Raw genomic sequence first — 24,324 nt, forward strand, 5'->3', positions numbered from 1 at the left:
GGCCCTTCCTTCCCCTTGAAGGCCTAGCTCCCCTCGTTGTAGAACTCGGCCGGTCACTGATGTAAGTTAGAGCAACCTTAAGGCTGTTCTAAATTATGTCCCGTTGCCCAAGAGGACATTTCAGCAGACAGGGATCACTAGTGCATTCCTATGTCCTGGTCACACCTCCTGCACTAAGGTGACAAATGACATTTAAGCTGCTGTGGTACCTCTGCACAACCTGAGGATTCCACTAGGCAGCTAGAGTGTGGCCTGCATCTGGTCTAAATTTAGTAAAGATGGAGTCAGATGCCTATAATGTCCATAACAAGGCGTTCCCAGGAATCCTGGGAACATTTCAACAACTTTGTCCCACCATTGTTTTAATTAGCTATTGCTTTATTTGTTATTGTATTTACTGGTCACCAGCACACATCATAAGAAGGAGAGAGAGCAGACAAACTTGCAAAAAAGACAAGTTTAGGCACTATCCAGTTACCTGGAACAGTTCAATCCAGTGCACAATCAGCCAGGTCTGTTGTGACAGCCTTCCATGTCTGATCAGACAATGTGGATCTGCTGCAAAGAAGGAACTCTTTTTTTGAGCAAATTGACTACGAAAAGCCAGAAGTCTCCTACTTTGGCCCATAATGAATTCAATTAATTTCTACAATGAATTTTGAGTGCAAGCTTGATATTTGTTTGTGAATGTGAATTTTTCTGCAAACAGTAAATTAAAAAGTGACCATGGGAAAGCAAAATTTGGTTTCTGAGTCACCAAAATGTTCAAAAATAATTTCTCCCACTAAGCACCTGCTTCTATCAATAATCCTTACTCATGCAAGTAGTCATTGACTTAAATGGGATTACTTACAAGAAGAACTACTCTCATGAGTCAGGATTAGAAACAATGTTTGTAAATGTCTCTGAAATTCTGATTGACCTCTCACTTGTGTTACCAAAAGTAACTCCATTGACAAAAATGGAGTTACTTTTGGTATATGCCACCATAAGTGAAATGAGAATCAAACCTCTTTTTACTGTGTAAAATTTGTACTCACACACACTTGGTTGACTGGTTGCTTTCCAGTGGATACTATTTTTTCTTACATACTTCTATAATGAAATCTTAGTACTTTGTGAGTCATCTCTGACAAACGCTCGCTTTACTACAAATACCCAGTTCTGAAGTTACTCCATGAATAGACAGCTCAACAAGAGAGCCACTGGACAAGACAGAAAAGACATGTTTACTAGCAAATAGCTTAAAAAAAAAAAAAAAAAAAGAGAGAGGCTGGATCCAAAAAGATAAAATCCAGTGCATGCTTCTCTTCCCTCCCACTTTTCATTATTCTACAGCCTAAACTTTGAATCTCCATGTGTCAAGGCTGAATCCCCACTCTGTCACTCCAAGTGCAGAAAGTGGGGGCCCACAAGGATTCTAAAAATTAATACAAGCCCAGAGTGGTAAGTATTAAACTCCCAAGGTTACAGCTTTTCTCTGACCCTGGCTTGGTAAATGCTGCTACTGCCCAAATGCAAAAAACCCTCTTGAAGCCAGGAAGGAGCACTTGGGAATTCCTCCCTGTGGGGTACCGTCAAGCCCTTTCACTCCCCACCTCCAGGGAAGAGCTGAGAAAGAAAACAAAAAGGAAATTAGTTCTTGCCACCAGCTAGTCAAACAGCATATTCACAAATCTCTTAGGACACCAAAACTCCAATCCTGTTCTTAAAAAAGGTAAATTATATTAAAAACAAAAAAAAAAGAAAGAAAATACATTTGGAACTTAGGCTTCTGCTAGATTTTAAAAGAGCAATTCCAAAAATCAAGCACCTGAAATATCTTTCTTGGGGGTTCAGCTTATAGGTTACAAGCAAACAAAAGCATCTGGGGTTAGTACAGAGGAGTCCACAAGCCAATAAGAAATAAAAGAAATAACCCTAATCTTTTCTTTAGACACTCCCTAATTTTACTTACATATCTGAGACTTCAGATAAGTAGGTTCGAGGTATGAATTGATAATCTATAATCATACCTGGCTTAAACTGCTTACAGCATTGCTGCTCCGTCCCTGCAGCCCAGAGACCAACAGACAAAGGGAACGTTTCTTTCCCAATTTTAAAAAGTTCTACCTTCCCATTGGCTCTTTTGGTCAGGTGCTCACTCCTTTTCTTTTACCTGTGGGCTTGTTAACCCTTTACAGGTAAAGCAAGCAGAGAACAGACCAAGAGGGATTTTACAGCTAACTGGCTGGCTGGCTGTCCATCAAAGGGAGCTACTCCCCCTCGCCCCTGCCCCCGATTCATATATCACACCATGTAATAAGTGGTTCTGATTTCAGTAGAGAACAGGTTTTCCTTTGGAGCCTACGAACTACTGGTACCTATTTAAATTATCTTGTCTATGTTGACTCTAAGCTCTTTGAGGCAGAGACCTTATTTGCCAAGCCCTTAGAGCACACCGGGTATTGTATACATGAAATGATGAATAATCATAACAAACAACACTAAAAAGTCCAGACCGCTCAGTGCTGTGAGTGATCTGAAGTACTTCCTTCCCTTTGAAGCCAACTGTGCCACACATTGTACTCAAAACACTGTTGACCCACAGCCAGATTCTGATACCTGTGTCCTAGAACAGTACGTCTATCTACCAGCAACCCTATTGACTTTGTGAAACTTCTTGTGCAGTAAGGTGCTAAATGAGAGGAGGAGTATCAGAATCTGAGCCACAATAACTAGGGTCCAGGATTTGAATAATGGGTCTCCCTTGAAGCCCTTTTATTTTTTTCTGACTATACATTACTTATAATTAATCAGTGTCAGTAAGGGGCATTAATAATCTATCCTTGGTTAGTGTCAATTATGCTGAGAAAAATACAATTAAAATAAATCTCTATTGAGACTTAGAAAAAATGGTCAGACATATTATGACTTAAATTCTCCTGTTCTTTTTGTCTGTACTTCAGGATACAGGGTTTTTCTTTCATAATATTTGCCTATGTAGTGGAAGATCGTTCTTGTGTAAGAATAAGTATTGGCATATAATAAGAATGCAGAGCCTGGCACTTCATTTAGTATTGCAACTCATAGCCATACAAAAGCAGATATGCAATAATGTGGTGCTATGGAATTAAAAATACTCTGCATGCTCGCTCTCACCAACAGAAGATATTACCTCACCCACCTTGTCGCTCTAATATCCTGGGACCAACACAGCTACAACAGCCCTGCATACTACATCTTTTCTTCTAGGGCTATTAGTTCTTCAGTTCCGAAGACCAACTGTATATATAAAAAAAAAAAATACTTCAGACACTCTTCTTCCAGGACATTATGTGCAAATAAATTATTTACTGGGACAGTAGTAAAGAATGAAGAAATACTAAAATTGCAAGATTTGCCACTAGGTGGCATGTGAGCCATATAGTGTATGGGCAGCAATATTGTAAATGCAGATAGTATTGTCTTGCACAAGATGTGAGCCTGCCTGATAGGTCTGTGGTCAAATAAGGACCTATAATTAATCATTCTAGCCCAAAGACTCAGTTCTTATTGTCTGATGAGAACTACCCTTGTGACTTAGGCTCCCTAAAAAACATTGACCATTCCAGTGATGTTGGTTATGGGTATACTTTTTTCTCCAACTTGTTTTCCTTTATAATAGTTTCCTTTCCTGGTTTTTGTCATACAATTCAGGATTCATACAATTTAACAACTAGATTTATAAAGACAGATACATTTGGTAGATACACTGATAGATAAGACAAGACACAACAAATCAGAGGTTTTCATGTGTTTTAGAGAAGACCATATTCTCCACAAAGAGATTGCTTCCTGACCCTGCCAATCCCACTCACGCATAGAAGGACCACCTTCCTTCCCATACATGATCACATAACATCTCCCCTTCTCCCCACAGGAACGCCTGCAAAAAAACACCAACCAACCCTTAATGCATCTTTTGCTTATTTAAATAAAAATTAGCAACTGGAAACAAAAAGGAAAGCCAATACTGTGAGACCAGCCAGCTCTCCGCAAGCTACCAAGCAATTCTGTAGGAATTGCCATTGGCTCATGCGACACAATATGAGAGCTGCTGAACTGGAGGGAATTAGATGCCTAAATCTGTCTTTGATACACTTTGTTTTTGCCGGGGTTGGGGGGGGGGGGAGGGAGAAGAGAAGAGGGGGACAAGAACCTACCTGAACCAGAACACTGGCCCCAAACACCCCAGTGCTTTTTTTTTTTTATAAATTCAATATCTGACTTTAGGTGCATATTTCTCAACTTTCAATGTGGATAGGGCATTAAACAGGTAATAAGGAACTCTAGGTTCTACTCCTAGCTCTGCTCCTGGGACTTGCTGTATGAACTAGGGCAGACATTTCACCTCCCTGTGCTTCTGTGTCTTCTTCTGTAAAAAGGAGATGAAGCTGGTTACCCAGCGTTGTAAAGCACTTTGAACTTTAGGGCTAAACAGTTCTGTATAAGTACTAATATTATTTGTCTAGAGTAAAGTGTGTGTGTGTTAAGGACTGCTGATTAGCCAATTAGATTTTATAAAGTTGTCTCTCTTCTTAACGTGTATATGGAGCTTTTTTTTATATTGAGCCGAACATTGAGTGTTGTAATGAAGATAATTACAAACAAAACTATTAATTTTTATTATTTTATAGCACCCCAGGTGCATCTAGAAAACAAAAAGAGTCTCAAGTGAAGCACGTTATAAAAAGGATAATGCTGTAATGACAATACAATTATTTTTTTTAATTTTTCATAACTATTTGGTATGTATTTCTGTCTTCTTGTGTTTTTCAGTTGCAGAAAGTCCAGTTCCCTAGATATCTCCCATCTGTCACTCACTCTTTCTTTGATCAAAGGTTCTATATAAAGCAGTGATGGGCAGTTTTGAGCACGTATTGGTATTATTTTGAATTAACAGAGATCCAGTTAAGCAAACATGAACCCATTTTTAATTCTTTATAACACTCCTGCAAAATGTGTGGATTTTCCATGGCTTCAATGCAAATCCAGGAAGCTGGTTTGGAATGAGTTTCATTTTAAGGTGATGGGTTGAAACCAAGAGGACTGAAATAAAATAAAAAGTTTGCACAAACTTCTGCAAAAGAAAAATCACTGAGTTTCATAGTATGTATATTATTGTTATACATACGTATGTCACTACTGCTTACAGGGCTACAAGATCATGGCCCCATTGTTCTAGATGTTGTACAAACATGGTCTAGGTGACAACCCCTACCATAAAGGGCCACTTAATCCCATAGCAAAAACATGAACAATTTTAGTAACTAATTGAAAAATCACTTCTTCCTTCTGTTTCCCTTTCAACAAATGGTGACATTGCTAACAACTCAAACAGCATAACTAGATCCTTCTTCTGTTTTAGAGGTGAATGGTGAGAGAAAATGCAGACCCTAACATTGCTGAAATGATTCACTGTCTCCATACATCAGTTGCTGTTGCTTCAGGCATGATTGCAACAGCACCAGTCCTTGCGTTTGTCTATTTTATATTATGAAGATCTATTCTAAGGGATTTCATGGTGCTGGAGAAGGACGGTAGGAGTTCTTCTCCCTCACTTGTAGTGGAGTCTGTGTCTTATTTTCTGCCTTTCTAATTTATTGTTGTTCTTCTAAGGCTTGAGGCAAAGCCCACTGAAGTCTCCCATTGACTCCAATGGGCTTTGGATCAGGATCCTCAGTGGGAAGTGTTATTTCACAGATTGAGTTTGAGGGTAGGAGTCCAGAATTCTGCTTTCATTCCTGGCATCACTAGTTTGGCACTGAGGCAAATCAGTCAGATCAACAATTTCAAATGTGCATTTGTTAACATAGACACTTAAGAGTCCTGATTTTCAAATATTTTCAACCATTCTCATTGACTTCATGTGAATTAGGGCCCCAGGTCTGAACATTTTGACTCCCACCCTTTCTGCCTCACTTCCATCATCTATAAAATTCAGGGGTTCTATAAGGATTTTAGAAAATATCAAGTGCCAAGTGTGATTATTAATTAGAAGACCCAATCGCCATCCTCAGGTTTCCCAAATTCTCTCTTCAAAAAGAAGAATAAAACTAAAACAATGGATGCATTACTTTTCTTCTTGGGCTTTAATGCAATAATTATTAAAAAAAGAAAAAAGTTAAGAGCTAGATCACAAACAATTCTTATCACTAACCAATAATCTTTCTCAAAGGTTCCCCCTATATTTTAGGGCAACTCCTTTTCCCCCCCCTCTTTCTCCATCCTCCCTGAAAAACACTGTCGAGAGCATGAATGCTGATGATTATGAGGACAAACTTCTGTCTTAAATATTTCAACTAATGTAATTTGTTACTGTACCTGTAGAAGTTATAAGTAGGGCCATTCTTGGTCCCTCTAAACTCAATGAGATTCCATCATCATCACCAGGTTTTGCCTTAGCCACAAAACCAGTCTTCCATCCATTTAATCACAGCCTGAGAATTGGGTAATATGGAGTCACATCACCCGGAGAAGACTCCAAGGGGGCATTGTACCTTGGGGCACAGGTCACATGATTATTTTTAACCCTCATGCAGAGTAGCTGGGGAGGGACACAAAGTGGGAAGGAAAGAAAAGATTCCTTACATACCAGGAGCAATCTAACTCAAACAGATTTCAGATTAAGAGAGATTTTCAAAATCACAAAGGGCAGTTAAGAGTCCAGAGGATTTAGGCACCTTGCTCCCTTAAGCTCCTTTGGAAACTGCAGCATAAATCTCTATGTTTTTTACTACAGCATAAGAAAAGTAATAGAAAAATAAAAAAACCTTTTGCAAAGATACATAGTTGATGGAATTTCAGGAAGGTTCCAAACACCTATTGTGGTTATCTTTCAAGCAGGATTCTGTCATTCCAAGTTGGGTACATCATGCCTAGGGTGGACAAGCTGGCCTTTTCTAATGAATTGTGTAAGTAGTAAAACCAGGGAAAAAATAACCAACTCCAAGACTGTTGTTGAAGTCAAGGCACAAAATCCAAATAAATCAATATAAAAAAATAAGTTATTACATCAATTCCAAATGGAATAAGAAACCCACAAAAGAAAAACAGATCCTTTATGTCTAGATGAGAGTAATTTATACAACAGAATGAAAAAAAAAAAAAAGCACAAAATGCTGGGTTGTAGCAGTGAGCATGAGAGTCAGGGACTTTCCTGGTTTTAATTTACAATGAAGTGCTTGGACTTGCCAACAACTTCTCAATTGTATAATAGCAATTTCATGATTTTTTTTTGTTTTTGTTTTAGAGTATACTATAAGTCCCAGATGGATAATTCAAGATTTCTTTCTTTAGCCTCTGAATTCATTTGGAAAAAACAGGAAATTAGTTATTTTTAAGGAGGATGAAACAGTGTGTGGGGCAGATTCTGTGTGTGATATACGTGAACTATGCCAAATCTCCTTGGGATACTACTGGCACCAGTGCCTCAGAGATAAAGTGCAGAATATCTCAGCTGTGAGTAAACAAATGGTTTTGACCCTTACACAGAAATTTCCTTTGATGGGAAATTTGATATTGCCTTTTCTGTTAAGCACAGCAAGGAATTATGACAAGAAGCAATAAACAAAATATTAATTAGCAAACACTGCACTGACACAATGTTTGCAAATGAAACTTTACTCGACATTTAGAGACGTAGCAGTCTCTTACTGCTGGTTGTTAGGAAAGAGACTATGACTTTTGTAAGTACCAGTAGAAAAATAATGATAATAAAATAAAATGCAAATGTGGAGGTGCATTAGTCAAATTTGGGTATGTGCAGGGAATCCAGGCCACTCTCTGCTCAAATGGGTACTTGCATATGCTGCAAAACCACCATTAACGTGCACCCTTTGGGCTATCATTCCTGTGCTGACAAGAGGACAGAAACCTGCCCTAACATTGGAGCTAGGGATTCCCCTTCTATAGGAGAAACCCCATGTGATGTAAAACTGGCATACCTGGGTATGCATCACCAGCTTCCTTCTGTGCCAAGTTTGGGGCCTGAAGACCACCCCCTCAGGAGACATTCCAGCCTGCGTCAATGAGGCTACATCTACACTTATGGCAGCATGTAAAGTACAGACATAGAACACCTAGTTAACATGGGTATAAATAGTAGTTTAGACAGTGAGGTGCAGCTTAGGCGTGTAGAGTACAGCCACACCAGAAGCTTAGGGTATGAGCCGTACATGGCTCTCTACACACTCAAGCTGTTCCTCCCTGGTCTGCACTGCTCTTTTCGGTAGTGTAGCGTTCCACTCCTTCCTGCTGGAGTGAAAGGCTCTGGCAGCAGGAAAGGCTCTGGCAATATGGAGCAGCTTTTCCCTGCTGCCTCCCTCCTGCCAGTCTTTCGCTGCCATCAGTGTGGATGCAGACTGCTTTTCACTGCACCATTCAGCTACACCTACCCTACATGCAGCAAGTGTAGACTTGGTCTAGAGTGACCCTGAGGCTGCTCTAATCTGTGTCATGGGCTGAACTGGTCTCTTGATGCCCCCAAGATTGGAGAGACAGGAAGACTGCAGAAAGCCACATTTCCCCTGCATTCCCACAGCTTTAACAAGTGAAGCTTGGTGCTCCAATGGAGCCAGCCCATATTCTCCCGAGATGAAATGTACCCATGTTATGATGGTCTAGTGCAAAGGCCACTGCATGTTAGCCACATATAAGGGCTGTTCTTGGAAACCTGAGGAGAAGCAGCCAAATAGAGAGATCTGCATACCAGATCCAGGAAATTGTCTTTGCACTGTGCTGGAGGCCAGCAGGTAGGGATTTAATTGGGGCAGGCCAGAGGAGAGCCATGGCATCCTTTTATATATTTAAAAAAAAATATAGAAAAATTACTGTATGTATAAGTGACATTTCCAACATTAAGAAATCATAAATTTAAAACTGTGGAGCTAATTTTCTTCAAACTTAGACCCCACTCCTGCAAAAACATACACGGGGGCTTAACTTTATGCATACAAGTTGTCCTGGCAGTAGAGTTCAAAGGGAACACCAGTGTGATGATCACACTCTATAGGTTTATGGAAATATGCTTATGAGTGTAAATATGACATAACTGAAAAATGCTTTATGCTAGATATGTCATGTAACATATCTTTGCTAAGGTTATAATCTACTGAATTTATTCATCCTATTTATATATGTATCATTTTTATATCTGAAGGTATGAGCATTGGTTCTCTGCTTGTATTTGAAGTGTTTGCTGTAGGAAACACATAAGGGAGGTTTGGCCAACATATTGTGAAGGGACTATTGAAGTAATTGGGAGTACTAAACTAACAATGAACTTTGGGAGACAATAAATCCACATCTGAGCTTTCCTGGGAATGTTCAAACTAACATGTAAACAATGGCATTGGCTTGCAAAATGCGGAATTGTTCATGGACATGGGACTTGCCCAGGTGGCTACAAATTCCATCTTGTTGCTGTGATTTTGCACAGAAGTACAAAGGAGTTTCTGCCCATGAGAGAGAGAGAGAAAGAATATAAAAGGCCCTGGAAGCCTCTCCATTTTGGTCTTCAGCAGGCTCAAGAGATGGCCTCTCCACCCCAAAGAGATGCCTGAAATAAACTGGAACAAAGGACTGTAACTACCGGGGTGTGAGTGATTGCTGGACCCAGGCCATAAACTACAACACTGGTCTGAAAAAGATTGTACCTGAGATAACATCCAGGGTGAGAAGTTAGTATTTGTAACTAGATCCTTAGTGTATTAAGTTAGCCTTGTGTGTTTTGATTTTACTTAGTAACTTACCTTGTTCTGTCTGTTATTACTTGAAACCACTTAAATCCTGTTCTTTATACTTAATAAAATCACTTTTATTTATTAATTAACCCAGAGTAAGCGATTAATACCTAGCGGAGCAAACGGCTGTGTCTCTCTCTCTATTAGTGTAATAGAGGGTGGACAATTTATGAGTTTACCCTGTATAAGCTTAGTACACAGTAAAATGGATTTATTTGAAGTTTGGATCCCATTGGGAGCTGAGTGTCTAGGTACTGGAGACAGGGGCACTTCCTAAGCTGTTTTCAGTTAAGTCTGCAGCTATGGGGGCATGGTTCAGACCCGGTGTCTGTGTTCCAGCAGACTTGTGTGTCTGGCTCAACAAGGCAGGGTTCAGGAGGCCCAAACTGGCAGAGAAAATGGGCTCAGAGGTAGCCTCAGCACATCAGGGAACAGTCCCAAGGGGTCTCTGTGACCGAACCCATCACAACCAGTGCATAAATTTAGGCATAGGTGTAATTCTTTGGAGGATCAGGGCCTTAGCTTTTAAAATCCCAGTGGGGGCAATAAAACAAATCATGATTTATCATAGACTATCAGGGTTGGAAGGGACCTCAGGAGGTCATCTAGTCCAACCCCCTGCTCAAAGCAGGGCCAATCCCCAATTAAATCATCCCAGCCAGGGCTTTGTCAAACCTGACCTTGAAAAACTCTAAGGATGGAGATTCCACCACCTCCCTAGGTAACGCATTCCAGTGCTTCATCACCCTCCTAGTGAAAAAGTTTTTCCTAATATCCAGCCTAAACTTCACCCACTGCAACTTGAGACCATTACTCCTTGTTCTGTCATCTGCTACCACTGAGAATAGTCTAGATCCACCCTCTTTGGAACCCCCTTTCAGATAGTTGAAAGCAGCTATCAAATCCCCCCTCATTCTTCTCTTCCCGCAGGCTAAACAATCCCAGTTCCCTCAGCCTCTCCTCATTAGTCATGTGCACCAGCCCCCGAATCATTTTTATTGCCCTCCGCTGGACTCTCTCCAATTTTTCCACATCCTTCTTGTAGTGTGGGGCTCAAAACTGGACACAGTACTCCAGATGAGGCCTCACCAATGCCGAATAGAGGTGAATGATCACATCCCTCGATCTGCTGGCAATGCTCCTACTTATACAGCCCATAATGCCGTTAGCCTTCTTGGCAACAAGGGCCCACTGTTGGCTCATATCCAGACAGTGTTGAGTCATATCTAGATTATTGGAATATATAGGGAAAATATATTCATTTCATACATGTATAATTGGAAAATCCTTAAAAGCTATTTTGATCAAACTTTTCCACAACATTCCCCTTTGTGCTGAAACCAAAATTAAAAAGTTTCAACCACAATTTCTTTGAGAAAATTACAAAAAAGTTATTGGAACAGAACCTTGAAATATCACATGCTTCAAACCCCACTTGATATGTTTATGCTATGGCTAGGTCTACACTACAAGCTAGGTGTGTGATTCCCCCACTCGCCTACACATACTCACGCTAGCTCTGACTGAGTGTATAAATAATAGTGTTGCCATGGCAGCATGGGCAGTGGCAGCAGAGACTAAGCTTAGCTTGGCCAAGTACAAACCTGCCTGAAACAGGTGGGTATATACTTGGCACAGCTAAGCTGTACTTCTTCCGCTGCTACCCATGCTACAGTGGCTATACTGCTATTTATACTTGTGCTAGCTTGACGAGAGCTAGAGCGAGGATGCGTATGGGATCAGGGGACTCCCATTCCTCTCTCACAGTACAGACCAGGGGTGGCCAAACTTACTGACTCTCCAAGCCGCGTACAACAATCCTCAGAAGTTGAGAGCTGGGGCTCAGGCCTTCAGCCCTGCAGCAGGGTGGTGGGACTAGGAGCTTCTTCTGTGGGGTCAAGGGGTCTCAGGGCTTCACTTCCATGGGGCACACCAGTGGGGCTCAGGACTTCAGCCCCACTCCCACTGAAGCCCCGATCCCTGGCAGGCTCCTCCTGTGGAGCTGAAGCTCTAAGACCCCACTCCCTGCTGGGCAGAAACCCCGGGCTCCCCCAAACAATCTGGTAGGCAAAGAAGGTGGGGGCTCCAAGAGCCGAACTTTAAATGCGAAAGAGCCACATGTGGCTCATGAGCCACTGTTTGGCCACCCCTGGAAACATCTACAGTTAAAGTAGAACAAATGTTTTCCATTCTAAGGTGTTATTTTCAGCTGCTGCTAACTTTGTCATTCTTCTGCCTTTCAGGCTGAAGTTTCTCAAGTTTGTTCCCTGCCTAAGAATGATTTCTTTTAAGCAAAAATGGTTTTACTGGGTATGATCAAATGACCAGATCTATCAGAAGTTGGCTATGACTATAAATAGCCAAACTAGCTTGCTAATCAGATATTTTGAAGTAGTTTTAGAGATATTTAGAGACTTAAGCATCTATATATTGCAAAATAGAAGAGAGGACAGTAGCAACTGACCATGAAGTGGTACAAGTGTTCAAAGTGATAGCTCATGAAAGTGTATAGCTTCTTAAAATTAGCCCTTACAGAAAATATTAAGCAGAGTGCTGAAGGGGGGAGGGAGGAAAAATGGCAAATCTCTATGCTACCCTTGCACTGGCTAAAACAGCTTAATCAGTGATGCACAGTAATTGCTGCTTTAACAACAACATTACAGTGTCTGCAGAAATACATTAGTAATTTGCTATAGGGACTAAACTAGAGTAACTGTAATTTTATGTTACATACAAAATATACTTTCCAGTGTATTTTATTTTCAGGAAGTCTACTACAGAGCACTCTTATATTTATTGTATTATTTTAACTTTATCTGTACTGAAATTTATAACATAGCACATGTTATGAATTCCAAAATAGTGTAACATTTTCTAAGTAATAAGACAATAAGCACTATCCATGTTCTGAATATGAGGCCGCTTAGTCATCACTGAAAGTTGTTACCATGTGAGTACTGTTCAGAAGCATTTATGAAATAAGCAAGTGATCTCCACACAATCCCTAGTGTTTGTGATGTGGACAACTATCACAGTTGACACTAACTAGAAACTCTGTTGAATATCTCAACAAAAATCCAACAAGTGAAGGGGCCGGGCAACTGAACTACTTTCTAGGCTGGTTAGGGTTGCCACCTTTATCATTGCTGGTAACTGGAACCCAAAGGCTGTGCCCTGCCTCTTCCCCCAAGGCTCTGCCTCCATCCCGCCTATTCCCATAAGGCCCCACCCCTGCTTGCTTCTCTCCTCCCATCCCCCTGTTGCTTGCTGTGTTGTCTCCACCTCCCTCCCCACCCCAGCTGGTCTCCCTCTGCTCAGGGGTTGGGAAGGGAGCTGCTGCAGACTGACAAGGAGCCTGCCTGCAGTTTAGAGGTGGCCTCAGCTGAGCAGAAGCTGGTGTAAGTTATTGACCCAGCAATTCCTCTGCCCCACAGTAACCAGACTTTTGGTGTCCAGTCAGTACATGGACTGACTGGACACTGCTAGGTCCTCTTTTTGACTAGAGCTTCAAGTCAAAAACTGGGCACCTGGCAACCCTAATTTATAGTATTAGAACAGAGAAACCAAAAACTAGACCATATGGGGAAAACCCATATGGGTGGCAATCCTAGGGCTGGTCGAACCACCCTCTAATAGAAAGGGCAACTACACAGATTTGGCTAAGGTAGCAAAACTGATGAGCTGATGACTTTTCTGCTGGACCCTTTGCTGCTCTTTCAACTCCTTCTTATGACATTTTCAGAGCAAGAAGTTCACCAATAGCCTTGGCAGATATCCAGCTTCAGCAGTGAACATTAGATGCCAGTCCAAATTCAACAGTCTGGCTTGTTGAGGCCCAGAACTGTTAGTTACAAAGCAATCCCCACCTTGCCCACAGGTCCAGTTAGACAATCAGTAGTAGTCAGGGATGTCAGGAGTTGGCTTGCCCCTCCCTCTCTGCTTCAGTCCAGAGAAGACTGGACCACCAGGTCCTGCTTCAATTTGCAGATAGCTGATGTCACAAAACTGGAATAGGTATGTCACTACTGGTCTGGTCAGGTCCCATTGTGAAGTTTTAGCTCTACAATACCACCGCCTGTTAGAGTACTGTGAAGTGAACTCTGACCTGCTGCTCGTTCAGTTGGGCCTCATTGTGCTTGTCCAGGCAAACTCCTCTGTGAAGCCAGCTCTGTGCCTGCTGTTAAGTCAGCTCTGTACTAATTTCCCCAGCCCAGCTTGACCTCACTGCGAAGTTAACTCTGTGCTGTTGCCAGTGGTCTGGTCTCATATGAAATCAGGTCTGTGCTATCACCATTGGTCCAGTCTAGTCCCATAGAATCACTCCCTACAGGTTTCAGGCGCTCCAGGTGGGGAATCTACACTTGGACAGAGTCCCTGGGTTAGAGTCAGTGGCCTGTTGGACAGAGCCCTCTACTCTCTGTAGAGGAGCCTGAATCCCATTCCCAAATCAGAGTACTTGTCAAGTCAGGATGACCCACTCTCCAGGACATGTCTTGCACAATTCCTATACCCTTTCATGAGCACAGATACAGTAATAATCTCACAGTATTTATACAATTAGAATGTAGAAAAAAATCAAGAAAACTCAGTATGTGGAACTATGAGTAAGCTACATTATATTTCACATCAATGAGGCTGGCTAGAGCTGGCTTTTCCCCTAAAGAGGGAGCAGAGAGTTCCTTCCCTTGGAACCATCTAGATCTGGGGCTTACACATACTAATGCTGTAATTTAGATCGACCTGCGCTAGTTAAGTTATGTACGTGACATAACTTACATCAACTTAGAGCAGTGTTTACACTGTGCTATGTTAATGGGAGATGCTCTCCAATTGACATAGCTTCTGCCTCTCGTTGAAGTAGATTAATTAAGTTGATGGGTTAATTAAGTTAATTAAACTCTCCCCCCAACTTATCGTGTCTTCACCAAACCCCCCACTAAATCATCACCGCTGCATTGATTGCAGTGGCGCCAATTTAGCTGTGTAGTGTAGACAAGGCCATAGCTTTATTCAGTTGGCCCGACAGAGCTCCAACACAAAGAATTCTGTGCACACTGACAATCGGGGACCTGTAGACAGAATCTGGAGTTATACCTAGTTTTTGCTGGATTCTGTGCATGAGGTTTTGATTTTATTTAATTATTACAGGGCTATTGTTATTATTCATTATCGGTTCCTATTGATTCTTGGTTCTTTTCCTTTTTACTCTTTCCTTACTTTAAACTTCTCCCTTTCCCTAATAAACGGTTGCTTCTTTTTAATTTTGGCTAGTCCATTTTTCCTTTTAAATTCTTACGGCCATAGGGTCTCTCTATTCATTTATTCACCCAGATGGTAAGGGGAGGCAACACGTACCTACAATCCAGTTTAAGTCTAGTGACTGGCAAGCTAAGGACTGACACCTGCTTTCAACCCAAAGAGCACAAAGACCCCAGGGCCCACTGTCCTAAGGGAGGAGTGGATGTATCACAGAGTGACTAGGGAGGGAGGAGTAAGTGGAATCTAGGACACTTAGGGTCCCAGGGGCTACCTGAAAAAAAATATTGCAGGCATATATGGTAGACTACATCAATTGTAATGATTTTTGACTTTGCATAAGGAAACTGATAGAACACAGGGTAACTTGTGAAACTCTTTGGGTTCTTAAGCAGACAGGCCATCTGGGAGAGAGAGAAACCAGCAAAGCAGATTATCAGCTGTTAAAGTGGAGTCTTTCTGTAAGCACAATGGTCAGTTAGCTAGTTCCTATTTGTTCCCTAGCCTGGGTACTTCCTGACCCTATTCCTGCTCTTGGCTAGGATTAAAGGAAGAAATAAAACTTCCTCAACCATTTCCCTAGTTTAATATTCCTGCTGCACAGGAGCCAGAGCTTACCCTTTCCCTGCCTACCCTAATGTAGATTTAGGCCCTGTTTCAAGTTTTTATATAACTTTTTACTCCAAGCACATCTAAAGTCCCCACCCCCCAAAAAACCCAACAAATTTGTAGATTACAGGCAACTCATTTTGTAAATATGATGACCCAAACCCCAGGCATTTTTAAAAAATAGCTAACAGGGAAAGTATTTACACACCATATTCTAGATTCCCATCAGTTGGGAATTGATCTCTCCCCATTAATATCAGTGGGGATACATTAATTTACACTAGCCAAGAAACTGTCCCCATCATTTTAAAAATCTTTTCTCCTTTTTTTTCTAAACTTCCTAAAACAAGGCTATCCAGTAATGAAATATGGCAATTGAAATTTCAGGAGTATTGGTCTTTATTTATTTATTTGGGGGTGGGTGGGAGGAGTAATGGTATTTCAAACAAAGGTTGGAATGGGAAACTAGTTTCAAGCCTAACTATAAAGTGTCAGGCACTATCTACAAAACCACCCTGTACTGAGACACGTTATTGAGTTAATCAGTAATCTACAACGGTTCAGCCATCAAAACTTATACTTACACCATACAAGTAAGGACTTTCAGGACTGGATCCATAAGAAAACTACAACATTTTATTCAGGAGAATATTACCACAGATATAACAATTCTGAGAATAATCATACTCTCCTCACCACTTGGTACAAAAAGACTCTGCCTTAGGCAGATTCATGTTATTTAACTCAACACATCCATTATCTATGAACAAGTTTGATGTCAAGAACGGTGAATTAAATTTACAACATTTACATTACTCTGACTCAAAAATGAATCTCTTGTCATGCATCTTACTAACTGCCAGACATCCCTTCTGGTCAATAAAAATGCATTACAAATTTATCAAAATACCAGTTGGCAAACAAAAATAAAGATGAAACTCAAGACACTCAAAATTATTTGGCTTTTACATAAGAATTTCAGAACAAATGCAATGAGTTTTGAAAGCACCAGGAAATAGCTAGTGTTTGAAAACCTTGGGAAACCATTAATAAATATTGCTCTTCACCGAAGGATCCTGTTCCATTAGAAAAATACATAAAATGTAATTTACAATACTACATCACCAACAGCAACAATTCATTCTTCAATGGTGATGCTGAATACATTATATCAGAGATTAAAGAACTATGTAACCTGTAACCAAAATAAAACATACGTAAACACATTAATTATATGTTTAAAATGTGCCTAAACTAGGCTATACACACTTTAATAGCTATTGAAAAGTGTTAAAATTTTCACAGGTGGGTGCCTAAAGTTAGGTGCCCAAATCCATATTTAGGCTTCCAGATAAGTAGCCTGATTTTTAGGGCCACTCACTTCCCATTGTGTTCAATGGAATCTGCAAACACTCAGCACTTCTGACAATCAGACTGTTCATTGATGTACTTACATATGGAATCAGGTATTTGATTCTCTACTTGCATGGAATGAAGAGATGGGGACTGCAGGGAGTTGGTTGTGGCTCTCTGATTCAGGGTCAACCAGTTTAAGTATAAATTAGGGCACCACAAGGGTGTAACTTTCTCCTCCTTTGTTAAATGGCAATTCTTTGATGCCCTTACAACAACTGCCTGGAACACTATGTTCTTCCATTCACTTCAATGGTTCTGCATAGCTGAAGGGCATCTTTTTCTAAGGCCCAAATCCAAAACCCATGGAAGCCAAAGGAAAGACACTCATTCATTTCAATGGGCTTTGGATCAAGCCTCTAAAGGTATGTCTACACAGCATTTTAGACCAAGCCGGAGTAGACTTCTCAGCCTGGGTCAAAAGACTCAGGCTAGTGAAGTTCACACTAGCGCTCTAAGCATATCTGTATAGACAATGTTTTGAAGCTGTAGCTCAGGCTGGAGCTGAGGCTCCAAAACGTAGGAAAGGGGCAGGCTTCAGAGCTCAAGCTCCAGCCTGAGCCACAACTTCAAAGCACTGTCTAAACAGCTTTGTTGAGGTCACTAGCATGAACCTCCCTAGCCCAAGTCTGTTGGCCAAGGCTAGGAGGCTTGCTCCAAAATGCTGTGTAGACCATACCCCTGGACTCCTGCTTTTCATAAAGTTGTTCATAAAGACAATTCCCCCAACCCAAGTGCTCATTATTACTTGTTTTTCACTCTTCTTCTAGTCAGTCATCAATACATTCTCTCACATCTTTGTGCTGTAAGATTTTACAATATCATCTGTGGCAGAGATCCAACCCTGTCCCTGTGGGTCCCATGCTTCCAGGCGGTTTATGCTAGCCTCAGAGGCTCACTGTGACCCTCCATATAGCCCTTTTATCTCTAAAGCCAGGGTTACAGTCTACTGAGCCCTTTTCATCATAAGCCAGCAAGGAGATTGGTGAGAGAACTCCCACAGTCTCTGTTGTCCCTATGGGCTTATTCCTGCACAGTTTAGCCTCCTGTCCTGACAGGGGGCCGGTCTTCCCTTCCCAGAAGATGTTTCTATAGAGTTAGGGTGGGGGGAACCCAGGCCTACCCTCTACTCTGGGCTCCAGCTCAGGGACCCTAATGGCAGCAGCTGTTGGCAGCCAACTTTTCACTATCACAGAGTTGCTACATTTCCCTGGGCCCCTTCCCCCACAGCTCTCCCACTTCTCTCTCTTAATGCCTTCACCCTTACCTTAGGGTTCCCTTTTCAGTGGCTTGTGGGTATCTTCATTACCCAGCCCTTCAGCCACACTTCCTTTACTCTGACTCCTCAGCCTGATCGGAGTGAGTCCTTTTATAGTGTCAGAGGAGCCTTAATTAGAGTTCACATTAGCTTAATGGCCTCACCTGACTCTTTGCAGGTTAATTGAAGTCAGGTTTCTCATTAGCCTAATGGCCTCACCTGACTCTTTGTAGGCTAATTGGAGTCATGTGTCTACCCTAACCTGGAGCAGCCCCTGTTCTGGTCAGTCAGGGACCAGAAACCTGCTGCTTCTCTAATAGCTCTGTTACCCATGACTCCTCTTCTATAGCCCTCTGGCCTGGAGGAAGACATGAGGCTGCTGCAGGGGGAGCCCCCTTGCATCACTACAGGGACTAATCAGTTTTGCTCTGGCTACCCTGCTGTCTAGAGCTCTCCCTTCCTTGGACTGCTGCTACTAGCTAGAGCTCCCCTCCATTCCTCCCTGAAGGACTGCTGCTGCTGGGAGCTCCCCTCCCTGGGGGACTGTTACTGCTACCATGCCGGCCTGCCCCCTTCCATCCCCATCTCCATCCCTCTGGAGGGAGAAATGAGGACACACAACCCTCCCTGCCTGGGTCCTCACCTGGCTGGCTGCTGGCTGCATGCAGCTGCAAACTACTGAGCCTGCTGCCTCGTTGAGGAGGAGGAAGACTGCTGCAGGATGCTGTGGAGGGGTTGGTTGGTGTTATTGAACTGAGTGACTCTAACACCTGTGCTCCTGGGGTGGTGGTGGCCTTTGCTGCTGTAGGGGGTTAGGGGAGAGGCATGGAGCCCTCCCCCTAACCTAGCTGCTCCCCACTTTCCACCACCACTGCTGCTACCCCCTCCACCAACTCAGCTAACCACCGACACCTGCTGCTCACCCCTTGACGGGGCCATTTGCTCCTCCCCTCATCACCATCTGGGACTGTACCTAGCAGAAAGCAAGGACTGGAGTGAGCCTCACAAGCGCTTGTGTGTGCACTCCGCCCTTGAACTTGGCCCCCCTGCCCCAGTCTCATTGGGCTGGGGGCCTGCCCACTACTCCCGTCACAACCCAGTTTTTCCCTCCCTCCCTACCAGAACCCCCAGAAGTTTTTTTCCCCCCTGTTTGCCTGCCTGCAGCCTAGTGGGGAGGAGCAGTTGCTTCTTCCCTTCCTCCCAGCGTCCCCTGCAGTCTTCTTTCCTCTCCCCGTCCCATGCTAGTACCTTCCTTCCCTGCATATAGCCTAGCAGGGAGGAGTGGTTAGCCCCATTCCCTCTTTCTCCACCCCCCTGCCTCTCCCGCTGGACACTCCTCCCCTGCGTGTCACTTAGCGGAGAGGAGTGGTTGCCCATCGCTCTGCCCCCATACTAGGGCCTCCTCCTGCCTCTTCCTACCATGAAGGAGGACCCTGCTGACCCCATGGCACCCCCTTTGCCACCATCCCTGCCTGCCCCTGTGGCTGACCTCTTGGCCACCACTGGTCTGAACTCCGCCGCTGCCATGCCCCCCCCCTTCAACGAGCAAAAAGGGCCAGGGGAACAAGAAGGGCAAGGGTCCTGCCTGGAAAACAAAATCTCCTGTGGGTGGGGCCGCCCTCCCTGCTGCGGTCCCTACACCAGCCATGGCCACTCCTTCCCCTGCTATTCCTTCCACCAGCTCTGGGGGTTCTCCATCTCAGGCCCCCAGAGCATATGCCCAGAGCTGCCCCCCCACGTGCCACCGTGCAAATGCCCTGACCACTGTCTCTGGTACCATCCCTGGGGGTCCTTCCCCCCGCTGACCAGAAGGCACGGCATCCGGGCCTGTGTGGAGGGGCTGACCTTAAACCTAGTCAATGTTTACGCCCCAAATGCGGGCCCAGACTGGCTGCAATTTTAAGGGCAGGCGTCGGCCTTCCTTGGCACCTTGGATCCTCACAAGTTCCTGGTTCTGTGTGGGGACTTGAACATCACCCTCGAGGAGTGGGACTGCTCAGGACTCGAGAGTTCCCAGGCCGGCGCGGGCATCCTCAGGGAGATCGTGGACCATCGCTCCCTAGTCGACGTCTGGCGCATCCACCACCCGGACGACGATACCACCTTCACCTATGTCCGGGTGGAAGATGATTGGTCACACCGCTCCTGGTCAGACCGAATTTATTTCTCACATTTCCACCTGGCACGGGCCCACACCTCCAGCATCCAGCTGGCCCCATTCACAGATCACCACTTGGTGACGGCCTCTCTCAGTTCAGAGATGCCAGGGCCGGCCTATTGGCATTTCGATAACAGCTTGCTGGAGGATGTGGACTTTGTGGCAACCTTCCGGGAGTTCTGGCTGGCCTTGCGGAGGCAGCGACGCACCTTTCCTTCGGCTCGGCGGTGGTGGGATGTGGGGAAGGTACACGCGTGGCTCTTCTGCTGAGACTACACCCGCGGCACCAGCTGGCAGAAGGATGTGGTGATAGGGCAGTTGTAGCGGGAGGTCTTAGAGCTAGAGAGGCGTCTGGCCTCCGGCCTCAAGGATCCACCCCTCTGCGCAGCGTACTGGGAGAAGCAGGAGGAGCTCCGGGCCCTCGAAGATCATTGGGCCCGGGGTGCCTTTGTTAGATCCCGCATCCGTCTCCTTCGGGAGATGGATCTTGGCACCAGCCTTTTCTCCCCAGATCCAACTGACACCAAAGCCTGTAGGGATGCTCTGGACCGAACTCCCGATGGTCAGTGCAGGCAACCGAGACTAGCTGGAGCTGCATCTCTCTCTGGCCAAGTTCTTGGATCCCCTCTGTCTCATGCCCACCAACAAATCTCCAGGCATGGACAGGCTGACAGTGGAGTTCTACTGCGTGTTCTGGGACATCCTTGGCTCAGACCTCGTCACCATCTGGGCCAAGTCCTTGAAAAGCGGGGTCCTCCCTCTCTTATGCAGGTGAGCTGTGCTTGCCTTATTTATGAAGAAGGGGGATCTCAGCGATTTATGGAACTGGTGTCCCATCTCACTCCTCAGCACGGACTACAAGGTCGTAGCGAAGGCCATCTCGCTTCGGCTGGGGTCCTTGCTGGCAAACATGGTCCATCCCGACCAGACCTTTGGTGCTTTGGGAGCCGGAGCTGTGGCTGGTCCTGTTGGCGTATGCCAATGACGTGCTCCTCGTGGTCCAGGACCTGGGTGACCTGGTGCGGGTGGAGGCCTGCCAGGCCGTTTACTCGGCAGCCTCCTCTGCTCAGGTCAACTGGGTCAAGAGTTCTGGCCTAGTGGTCGGGGACGGGTGGCAGGTGAGCTCCCTCCCACCCACGCTTCAAGCCATCCAGCGTTTACCTTTTTTCCATGTATCCTTCTCCGCCAGAGAACTGGCAGGGTTTGGAGGCCATGGTGGGTGAGCGGCTGCGGAGATGGACTGGACTGCTCCGGTGTCTCTCCCTGCAAGGGAGGGCGCTGGTGCTGAACCAGCTAGTCCTGTCCATGCTCTGGCACCAGCTCGACACCCTGAGCTCGGCCCCGGGGATCCTGGCCAGGCTCCAGAGGACAGCCCTGGAGTTTTTCTGGCCAGGACTGCACTGGGTCTCTGCAGGAGTTCTGAGTCTTCCCCTGGAGGAGGGAGGACAGGGCCTGGTCTGCCTTCATAGCCAGGTCCATGTCTTTCACCTCCAGGCCCTGCAGAGACTCCTTTATGGTGCAGGTAGTCTGGTGGCTCCAATATAACCGGCAGCTTTTTTCTTCACCCGAGGGGTTTTCCGCAAGACCTCTCAGAGCTGCCAGGCCTCTACCAGGACCTCCTTCAGACCTGGAAGCTCTTTTCAGCAACCAGGTCAGTTGTGGCCACCGAGGGGCATGGACCTCCTCGCAGAGCCCCTGCTACACAACCACCATCTACGTGTGTAGGTGGCGGAGTCTCCCTCGGTGCGCCGGAGATTGGTCCTGGCAGAAATCACCAGGATTGGAGACCTCCTGGACTACAACAGGGGGGACTGGATGGATCCCCATGTGCTTGCTCGGTGCATGGGGCTCTCCACCCTTCCAACCCCCCCCTTCATGTACTCCAGGAGGTGGGTGCTGCCTTGTCGCCCCCTTCTCTCATCTTTCTGTGGTGCACCCTGCAGCCGGTTTGCTTCCGAACTGTGCCCAGGGACCAACTGTACATGCTCATGCTCCACACATTACATTTCCTCGCCCTCTCGTCCCACCCCAACACCAAGTGGCAGGACTATTTACACCTGTGGAGGGTGATGAGCCCCGATGGGCCAACCTCTATTCCACCTTGGTCCCACGGCCTGCTGGGGACATCGGTTGGCAGGTCCTTCATGGAGCCTTGAGCACGGGTGTGCATCTGGCACGGTTCACCCCCATACCTGAGGCCTGTTCCTTCTGCGGCATGAGGGAGAGCCTGGCGCATGCCTACATCAAATGCATCAGGTTGCAACCCCTATTCCAACTCCTCCAGAACCTCTTGTTAAGGTTCTGGATGCACTTTCCCCTACACCTGTTCATTTTCACACACCCTATGTGAGGCCCCACAAAGTCGCGAGACCTCCTTGTCAACCTCCTCCTGGCTCTAGCTAAAGTCATCATCTATAACACCAGGAGGAAGATGTTGGACAAGGGGGTGCTCTGCGACTGTGGGGCTTATTTCTGTTCCTCCCTGGTCTCACGTCTCTGGGCAGAGTTCCACTGGGCAGCGTCTGCTGGCTCCCTAGACATCTCTGAGGACCAGTGGGTGCTGTCCGGAGTCCTCTGCTTAGTGTCCCCATCCTGTACCCGTGTTTTGAACCTGTGACCATCACCCCAAACCCTGTTTTTTCATTAGTTGTGCCCCATATTCATTTGGTTCCTGGGTCCAGTGGTCCCTCCTGGGTTCTCCAGTGGGTGCTGCTGCTCTTGCTCCTCCAGCTACTCCCCTGGCTGGGCCAGACAACCCCCACCCTTCTCTGCTACCTGGTTGCTAGACCACCCTCCCACTGCCCCACCCTCCCACTGTTGCTGCTCCTGCTGCAGTCCCTTGTGGGTGGGACCTGCTGGCCTGCTCCCCAGAAGAGGGAAGTGAGGGGCCCCAGCTATTGGTACTGCTGCTGTGGACATCACCACCACCACCACCACCACCTGCGAGGGTCCTTCCTGCCTGGTCACCAGGCTGCCTGCTGGAGCTGCTGTTTCTGTCTGGGAGCTGCTGGAGCCTTGAGGAGGAAGAAGGGGACCATCAGCTGCTGGGGGAGCACGCAGAACCTCTGCAGACCACTGTAGAGGGGGCCTTCAAGGACTGAGTAACTCTTGAACTGTGCTCTTGTGGTGGGGTCTTGACTGTGTTTGTGGGGACACGGGGTGGGCTGTGGAGCCTGCCCCCTGGTCCATCTGTGTCCCCTCCCCACCACCATCGCTGCCCCCTCCACCACCCTCAGTCAACACTTACCATCTGCCTCAGCTCTTGCCTCAAGGACTCAGGTGCTTGCTTGGCTTGCCATGTCCTGTTTCTACCATTTGGGCCTGAAGCAGCAGCCAGCAACCACTGACTTTTTTTTTGCAAGTACACATGGGTGCACATGCCCCCTACATTGGACTGACACCCCCACTTCCCTGTAGCTGTCTCCCCCTCTCCCCTTGTAGCCCTTTGCCACCCCTTTCCCTCTGCAGTTTTGTTTGTTTGCCCTGCCCCAGCCTCTGAAGCTAGCCCCTTGGTTTCCCTGTCCTTCCCCCAGCCTGGTTGCTCCCCACTGCCACTGGGGTCCCCCACCCTTACTAGGCCTTTGCTCCATGCACCCTGCCCCCTCCCAGGCGCTTGTCCCCCTCCCCTGTTTCAGTTTGAACCCCTGTCTCACTGCACCTCCCAATGCTATTGTCACCTTCTCCTCCCCTAGTGCAACTAGAGGAGCTGAAATCCCATCCTGTGTTGGTGACTGAACCCCGCCGAATCCTTGATAGCCCCACCATCAGCCCCCCCCCCCACTTCTGGCGCCCTCCTCCCCTGCCTGCAGCCTAGTGGGGAGGAGTGGTTGACCTGCTTTCCTTTTCCCTACTCCCCTTCCAGTGTT

The 24,324-nt window shown here is 45.7% G+C and overlaps 1 long non-coding RNA gene across 1 annotated transcript; it reads right to left on the reverse strand.

The window, feature by feature from the left end:
• Window positions 1-1,286: 1,286 nt before the first annotated feature.
• Window positions 1,287-18,375, reverse strand: LOC311516409. Its single transcript, XR_014710404.1, has 3 exons — window positions 18,310-18,375; window positions 3,167-3,264; window positions 1,287-1,611 (listed from the first exon to the last, which is right to left on the reverse strand). It is a non-coding gene; the product is annotated as an uncharacterized lncRNA (long non-coding RNA).
• Window positions 18,376-24,324: the final 5,949 nt, after the last annotated feature.

Source organism: Lepidochelys olivacea (assembly GCF_965140295.1).
Source record: "Lepidochelys olivacea isolate rLepOli2 genome assembly, chromosome: 2".
Classification (NCBI taxonomy): domain Eukaryota; kingdom Metazoa; phylum Chordata; order Testudines; family Cheloniidae; genus Lepidochelys; species Lepidochelys olivacea.